This window comes from Pinus tabuliformis, chromosome 2_1 (assembly GCF_031772625.1).
Source record: "Pinus tabuliformis cultivar Carrire ecotype Pingquan chromosome 2_1, CPIR1, whole genome shotgun sequence".
NCBI lineage: Eukaryota > Viridiplantae > Streptophyta > Pinopsida > Pinales > Pinaceae > Pinus > Pinus tabuliformis.
Window position 1 is genome coordinate 592485294 of NC_142299.1, and position 9815 is coordinate 592495108.

Sequence of the window (9815 nt, forward strand, 5' to 3'; positions counted from 1 at the left end):
CAACAAATCCTTTAGGCCGGGACATAAAAACATTCTCGTTTAGATCTCCATTCAAGAAAGTAGTATTTACATCCATTTGATGGACTTTCCAACCATTCTGAACTGCTAGGGAAAAGTGTGTTTGAATGGTAGCCCATTTCGTTATGGGGGAAAAAGAATCCTCATAATCAACCCCTCCCTTCTACGAAAAACCTTTTGCCACAAGCCTGGATTTGTGCATGTCAAGTGAGCCGTCAACTTTATACTTGTTTTTGTAGATCCACTTACAGCCAATTGGTTTGGTTCCTAATGGAGGATCAACCAGCTTCCAAGTGCCAGTCTTTATGAGGGCATCATACTCCTTTTGCATTGCTTCTTTCCATTCATCATGAGAAGCAACTTCTTTGAAGGAAGTTGGTTCAAAATCTGTAGACAAATTAAATTCGCAATCCTAAGAAACATCCATATCAACAGGTGAATTAGAGTCATCTACATCACCTCCATTTTGCCGGTTTGAATTTCTAGTTCTTGTCTCTCCAACCTCATCAAGATGAACACTTTCAAGTGTCTTTGTTAGCCACTTTGGAGGACCTTTATCAGATGGTCTAGGCTACTCCATTGATTGAGTTGGGACTGAATCAATATTGAGTCTCCGAATTCTATCAATCCCATCACTTAAAGCATCATCTATTGTTGGAGTTTCATGCGGGGGAGAGAGTGTTTCAGAAAAAGATTCCATATGTCGTTCTATTATAGGAATCCCCCCTTGAAGATGTGGAATCTGATTATCAAATTCCTGAAATGATTTTTCATTTGTGAATCTATCCTAGAGATCAAGTTTCTGCTCAACAACATTGTCAGTTTTGGATGATTCAAGAAATATTACATCTCTATATACAACACACTTTTTATTGATTTCATCATAGAGATGATATGCTTTGCAGGTGTTTGAATACCCCAGGAAGATACACTTATGACTTCATGCATGAAGTTTATTTCTATGTACCTTTGGTATCAAGGCATAACAGGTGGAACCAAAGACCCTGAGATGCTTTACCGAAGGAATGTGCCCATACCACATTTCATAGGGAGTCTTGTTTCTGATAGCATTAGATGGACATCTATTCTTTAAATATGTAGCACATAGAACAACGTCAGAACAAAACATTATTTTTACATTTTTGAAGAAGAGCATGGAGCGTACAATATTTAAGATTTTCCTATTCATTGTTTTAGCTACACCATTCTGTTGGGGATTATAAGGCATAGTTGTTTGATGTTTGATCCCATGTTGGTGAAGATAGTTTTCAAATTCATTTGATGTGTATTATTTTCCATTATCAGTGCGAATAGACCCAATATGAGATTGTGCATCATTTTCAATCCATTTATGAAAGTTCTTGAATGTTTGAAAAGCATCAGATTTGTTCTTCAATAAATAAACACAACATATTCTGGTGTAGTCATCAATAAATGTCATCATATATTTATTTCCATTTGCAGAAGGAATAGGCATTAGACCACATAAATCTGAATGAATGAGTTCAAGTTTTCTATGTTCTCTTGAATGTGAATCATGAAAAGACTATTTGATATGCTTTCCTAGAATGCAAGCATCACATTGCTTAGAATTCCTAGGAATTGTAGGCAAACCAGCAACACCATTTTTCTTCAACAAGTGGAGGCTATCATAATTCAAATGTCCAAGTCTAGCATGCCATAATAAACTTTATGGAAGTGTACCTTCTTCATAATGAGAATTGTATGAGAAATTTTGTGCATGAGCAGAGGTACCTTATAGCTTGAGAAGGCTTTCTTCTTCTATTCCTCGCATGACAAGTGAGTGGTCAAATTCTTTTCTCACCTCAAGCTTGCCATCAAACATATGAATGGAGTGACCTTGCTGGTGGATGTGGACCAAGGACAACAAGTTTCTCTTTAGCTGTGGGAGATATAGAACATGATGCAGAAGGAAGTCTGGAGGACCACGCAATTTAGGCCTGATTGTGCCAAGCCCTGATGACTTGATTTTTGTTTGGTCTACAAAGTATACTGCTCCATCAACATTTTTAGTAAATTCTTCAAAAGAATGTTTTCTATGAGTCATGTGGCAAGTTGTTCCTGAATCAAACAACCAATCATTTTTCCAATAAGCAGGTGAAGCATTAAATAAATCTTCATTTACTCCAATATTACTTTGTGCCACGACATAATGAGAGGATTAAGGTGCTTTACCTTTGTCTGTATCATTAGTTTTACCTTTCTGTTGGTTTCTTTGCCGCTCAATTTTTTCTCATGGTAACTTGCATGTAGAGGCATCATGTGATCCATTTCTTTTGCAGTGTATGTGGTGCAAATCTGCCTTTTCTTTTTGAGAGTGTCTGCCCCCCTGCCACTGAAATATCTTCCTCTTCCTCTTCGACCACCTCTTCCTCTAGAAGAATCTTAAGCAAGATTATTTTCTTTATGAGAAAGGCACGCAACCTCTTCATAAGATTCAAGGGTTGTCTTCTTTCCAAAAGCTTTCTCTTTTTCAACAAATTTTTTCACAAGAGAGTCAAAGGTAATATCTTTGAGATTTCGATTTTCTTGTAATGACTCAAGGTAATTGGAGTAAGTAGGATAAAGTGCCTTGAGAAAACTGATAAGAGGAATATCCAATTCAACATTAGTGGCTTTGATATCATGCATTATAGATATTACTTTGGATGCAAGAGCAAGAGCATCATTATTTTGCAATTCAAGAGTGAAGAGTTTAATCATGAGTTGAACAACTTCAAGTGCAAAATGTGAGTCATACAGTTCTTTCAGCTTTTGTAAGGCTTCAAAATTAGTTGTAAATGGCGACATATGGCGACTCACCTCTTCACTTACAGAGGCTGCAATTAATGCATAGGCTTTGCTATTCTTATTTTCGCAAATGGCGAGCTCTTTGTCTGAGGTAGGTTGTTCTGGCTCCTTGTCTCTGTCTCCAATACATACTCCTTTCCACAACTCATTGAAAATGAGGGTGTGTTTTATCATCCGGGATCACTCAGGATAGTTCTCCTTGCCAGTGAGAACTATTCCCACAATATATATGATTAAATGCATACTATAACACAAACTTCTACTTTTGATGGAAAAAAAAATGCACTTTAGTAGCAATATTCTGAATTCTTATGAAAACCAAGAAACAAGCTGCACAGATATTCTAATGCTTCTTTTGGAAAACAATGAATAATATCATGTCAACAGTAGAGCCCTCAAAGATCAATAATCAGGTAGGTCTCGTCCATTATCCCTAGTTTCAAATCGTTCCACACGAAATCAATAATCTTCTAAAGAGATTCTTAGCAGTGTGAAGAATAGCCACCCAAGTTATTCTACAACAAAAATTCAAAGGAAGAAGACTCAAATTGATAAGACATAAAGAAAATTAGGATCTTCGAAATCTTCATTCCAATTTCTTATTAAAAAGAGTACAAACTCAGCGTGGACATTAAACTAGTTCAGAGGGACTGAGGACATTCTCATAGATTCATAAAAGTTGCAATGCATATAACATTGGCTCAAATAGATTCAATAGCAGTATATATAACAATATATATAGTGACTGAGAGAACATAAAACATAACAGTAGCTGAAGCATAAAGGGGCTTAATTTCCATCATTATTTTCAACGCTTGTGCGTATCCTGGAGATCATGTTCTTCAATTTGATCTCCATTTCAAAAATCCTGGATTCTAGATACACGAACTGGACATCTAATTATGCTAAAATATCAACATTAGCTTAGCTTTTGATAAAGGATAATCACTTCAATGTTCCGAATTCCCCTTTGATATTTGAGCAACTCAAAGTTTGTATGCCTTGCAAGATCTTGTCGAGGTGTCACGTTGTGCAAAAGTATTACAGCTCTATTCAGCTTCCACGCTGGAGACGATCTCAGACCAGGGAGTAACTCCTCTTCAAATCAATGCATTTATTCATTCAGGTTGATCTTTACCATATACATGAGGGAGAGACTGTTCACTTTATCTCCTGGTGTCTATTCATATTTCTTAGTATTTATTTACATCAGTTATTTATTCACCCAATCTTGATGATTAGGTGTTAATAGCTTTTAATAGTTACACTGAGCGTAGGCTTGTCATCAGCTCTTAACAAATGCAATGGGATTCTTTCGAGCCTCTAATTTCTAAATTCCTGAAACCTTTCAAAACCATCCAGATTAAAATTTGCGTTCACCCAATCAAATTCTTGTTTGAATGTTTTGGCTGATTATAAAATATCTTCAAATTCCTGAGCTTCATGGACATAGGGTTTGAGCTTTAGTGTTGTAGTAAAATTTTGTGCTACTTTTTCTAGGTTTAATTTCATCTTTGGCAGAGTATGGAGCCTGAGTCTCTCTAGGTTTAGTAATTCCTTATTTGCATGATTGAATTTTGACAACAAAAAAGAACCACACAAGATGGGAAAGGGTGGCCATAATGATTTTTATCTATCTTTCAAGGTCCTTGTCAAACCCTTCCCAACAGTTTGTTGAGCTATTTCTCTGGCTAATAACTTTTCAGAGACATACAAAGGAAGTAAATGTAGGTCCGTTGTAATGCCATAAAGTTTGATATATTTAAATCATTATTCAGAAAAATACATTCCTACTACGATAAGGTCTGTAGTAGCTTCTTCAGAAAATAATGGGGGCTTTCTTATCAAAAATCAATTGGTGTAATGGTAAAATAACACCATCAGATATTTTGTAAAAATGGGGAATAAAATTGGATTCCCACATCTATTTGTGACTAATATGAATGGGGTAGGGGTCTTGCAAAGTCCATTTCCAACCCACGAATGAAAACTTAGTACAGAAATAAATGGCATCCATGATATAGACACTGAAATAAAATGGAGGAAGGTTCTTTGTGGAGGTGGATCTCTTTTGGCGATAATTAGAAATAGTAGTAGCTAGGTTATCAGATAGGATAGTGGCCCAATTCATTATATGGGAATTGATGCAAGCATCGATTAAAGGGACCCATTCAATAGAGAAATTGGTATTATTAGGCAATCCATACAATCTACATAACATAGAAGTTGCATAGTTATGGGGATTTCCTAAAGAAGCAGTGGGGTACATACCCATCTTATCATATTTGAATTTTTTCTCTAGGACTCTCTAGCCCTGAATCATCTTGAATGGTTCTTCATTCTTCTTTGCAAATTTTGCCAAAAATGATTTGTCATATATATCCTGAGGGTGCAGAATATGATACATTTGTTTCAGATCTTCAGCTTTGAATGATCCCATTAGCTCCATCTTTGAGTTCCTGAATTGTTTGTCTTCAATAATGAGATTTTGCACCACCCATCTAATCATATCAGTGTATGCGAGTATCTTGGCTCTTGCTCCTATTTTGTGAAGAAAGGAGCAAGTAGCATCTTTGAATTGAACTCCAGAGGATTTTATTGAGTTTGTTGTTGCCTTGGTGATAGTAATTTTAGGCCACTCATCTTCAAGTCTGTTGTACATGAATTCTAACGTCATTGCTCCTTCATCGGCACTCCAAACTCTATTAGCAAATGTGGGTGACATTTATGAAACCTCAGACCTTGAAATGTTCTTCTGCTTCTTCTTTTTCATTAAATTTCGTAATGACATCTCTTTTGAAGCTTGTCTGAAACAAAATAGATATACCAGCACACATAACAGAGGGAAATTAAGGCCGAGAGCTCTTTGAAATTAATTTGAATTGTGGGAATATTTTGAATGCTATTTCTGTGATAACTAGCCATACCCTGAAAAGATCAATTTCTCTCCTCAAGCTGCTAAACATTAATTACTCTAGAAAACCACTTAATATTTAATTAAAACTCAGTAACCTCCCATGCTTCACACCTTATTTTCCACATCATTGTTTTCAAACATTGCCATATAACATTTCATGGAGATAATGTGAAATGTGATTGTGAAAATAACAATATTGCATTTCATAATTTTTAAGGGGTGACACAATGATATGCTTTATTAATTTGCGACTTGAGAAGTGTGATCACATGTTCTTAAAGTTTTGTGATTAGAAAATCATAGCAGGAGCTTTATCGCATATCGCATTTTGGGATTTTATTTAAGATGTTTACAATTGTGACATGGAAAATTGCGAAATGCGATTTGCGATAAAATTTCCAAGTATGGGTTGTATTCTAATGTTTTAAGGAAATTTGTAAGATTAGCATCTATTCTCAAAGACTAAAAATTTAAAAGGGTCCCCATTTATATGTCAAATATTAACTATTACTTCGTATAAATCGGGGGGTTGTTACATAGTACAACAATTGGCGATTCACTTGGGAGAAGCAGCTACCTCTGATTGGTCTTTCGAAATTTCTAAAACTTTCAAAATTAGAAGAGATATAGGAATAATACTTACATGAGTTATAAACTAAACAACATTTCTCTAAAATCATAATCACTTACTCAATTTATTTACTCAACTACTTTACTCTTGTAGTGATAAGAATACAAATGTTTGCATCAGTCAATACTAAGATTTAAAGAAATATAGCAGGTATCTTCTACAAATTAGTTTTTTATCATTTACTCATTTATCACAGATAGAACCTCTGCTGCTATCAGGTGTTCATAGCATCGGTAGGGTTATATTTTAACCCAAAATGATTCATTGTCCCATTTGAAGAAATTTTGTGAATTCAAAATGGTATTCATTTTATTTTTTCCTCATTTAAACCTTGTTTTTTGCTTTCATGTAATTTTCTTTTCAGCTTTCTTAAGAGACATTGTCTAGCCTTGTTAACCCAATAATGACAATTCCATTCACTGGTTGTAACTAAACTGAACAAGATGGCTCTTGATGAGACCCCTTGTCCTTTGATTGATTAGATCATCGGCTATTACCTTGTTTTGATATGCGGTTTTAGTACTATCAGTTTAATTATTCCCCTATGATCATGGTAAACAAGCTCAAAATGAGGCTTATTATCTTTCAAGTTCTGCATGTCTTAGAATTACATTGACAAAAGAAAATTTTATTAGATGGGGTTAATCATTGGCCCTTTTTAAGAGTCTTTTGGATGATAATAATAAAGTTTTGAGATACTCGTATGTAGAAATTCCTTACTAGGTTAAATATTATTTTCATGGCTAATAAGAAAACATCTATACCTTATAAAGATAAGAGCTTGCTCATAGAATAAGTGCTTTTAGCAGGGTCAAATTCTTCCAAAGAAATAAGGTTCACTTTGATACTCAAATGCCCTAATTATTTCTTTAACTTTTCCTATTTATAGAAGCGAAAAATCAAAATATTATCAGAAACTTTATTTTGACAAGCCAAAAATAAGTACTACTTAACCGTTATTTTCTTAAGAATCTTAAAGACAGTATGATACAAAATTAAAAGAGGTTATCCTCTGGGAGAAGTATTTTTTCAAAATTTTCCCATTAATGGCCAAGGAATCAATTCTACCTGACAGATCTTGTAAAAGAAATGTTGATGGAAAATTTTTCTCAATGATTTGGAATGGTCCAAGCCACAGTCTTTGGAATTTGGTGTGTTTACCCTTTTCCTCATGTGCTTTGTCTCATTTCAAAATCAGATCTCCTATTCTAAAGGTTTTATGACTAGCAGAGGTTGTATCAAAATAGGCTTCGACTAATTTCTGATGATGGGAATGGATGGATTTAGCATTTTCTCTTTTCTCTTAGAGATTAAGGATCTAATATTGTCTTGCTTGAGGAGAAGAGGAAGGATATTCATTAATAAATTCCACTAGGGCTGGAGATGGGATTGTTATGTTTGTGGGGAGAACTGCTTCTTTTCCAAAAACTAAATCAAAAGGAGAAGAATCAATTGAGGCCTTCTATGTTATTTTATTTTCCCAAAGTGAAAACGTCAATTATTTGTGCCGATTCCTATGATTTTGGTCTATAGTCTACTTGATGATTCTGATAAGATTTTTGTTTGTTGATTAAGCTAATCCATTACATTCTGGATAATAGTTGGTTGAATACTTCAATTCGAAACCTCTTTTTAAGAAAAATTCTACCATAATATTTCCAGAAAAATTAGATGCATTATCAAACATTAAAGCTGTGGGTAAGACAAACTTGATGATTATGTACTAATCAATAAAGTCTATAATACTTTCTATATTAGCTATCTTTAGTAGGATAGCTTCTACCCATTTTGTGAAATAATCAATAGCTATAAGTATGTACATGTGCTTCTTGGAAGAGTTAGGAACAATCTCACCAATTATATCTAATCCCCATTGTTCAAATGGTTGTCGGATATTCACTGGCTATAAAAGGAATGGGCGTTGTGGTGTTTCCACCGAAATGACCTCCAGCTGGTCCATCATGTAACTCCTGCATAACCTTTTCAGCTTCGGGTTTCTCTAGGCATCTTATCAATACTGAATCATATTTTTTTTATAAATAATACATCATCAATTAATTCATAATAATTTGATTTCAACCTCAAAGCACACTTTGTTTTGTAATTGAGATGTATAGGAGCATATCCATTCTTTAAATAAAAATTCAAATAAGCATACTGTGATTGTGCATCGTTAGGGCTTATCTCTGATATTTGCACTTCATTACCTTGGTCTTCTTACATTGATAGGTAGGAAGATCCATTTAGCATCCTATAAAAACCTTGGTCCCTAACAATGTTAGCTGGCCCGATTTCTACATTGTACTCTTGAAGTGCGGTGACCCAATTCGCTCTTTTCTCCCACACTTCTCTTTGAATCAACAATTGCCTTACTGCAAGATAAGGTATTTTTGTATGAGTTTTGATGAGAAGAGGTCTAAAATTCCTCAAGGTTTAAAAGACACCAAAATCGTGTTTCTCAATAGTTGAGTAGTTTAGCTCGGCACCTTGTAAATTGGAACTGAAAAAAGAGATAGGTTCCTCGATTTTTTGATCGTTCAGGTATGTTAAAACTACTACATATGATGTATTAGATGAAAATGTGTATAATACAAAATTTTTAAGAAAGTCTAGAGTTGTTAAGAATGAGCATTGATAATGGCTTTTTTTATTAAATCAAATGAATCTCTTTCATGTTTACCCCATTTGAAGATTGCATTATTTCTTATCATTGATTGAAGGAGTAGAACAATCTGTGAGAAATCTTGAACAAATATTTTTGAAAAATTAATATGGCTTAGGAATGATTGCATGGCATTTTTATTATGTGGGAGAGGAATCTTTTCAATTTCTTGGATTTGATTAGGATCAATATAAATTCCTTTTTTGGATTTAAAGAAATGCCATGTTTCTTGCATCTTTCAAAAAAATCCTTTAGGTGACTCAAATGATTGTTTCTGCTCCTAGAGTAGAGTGTGATGTCATCTAGGTAAATAACAATTGATTTATTAATCAGATTGTTAAAACAAATATCCTTGGTGCGTTGAAATGTAGCACCTGCATTGATGAGTCCAAAAGGCAACTTTTGATAAGCATATGTCCTCCACTTGGTCATGACTGTTGTCTTTATTCTATCGTCTGGATGTACAAGAATCTAACTGTATCCTGAAAATTCATCTAGAAAATACATTGGCTCAGAACCTACAACTGATTGCAATATCCTGACAGGAACCATGTTTGATACCCATTTTGAGTGTCTAACAGGAAAGATTATCTTTACTTTCAGAAGTTTTTTTAATTCAGATTTGATTTGAGTTTCAAGGATTGGATGAATCTTTCTAACCTTTTGCTGAACTGGTTTCTCATTAGAGGTCATAGGTATAGTATGTCGAACTACAGAGGTATCATAGGTGTTGAGATCTGAATAATCACTCGAAAAGACACCTTTATATGTTTTCA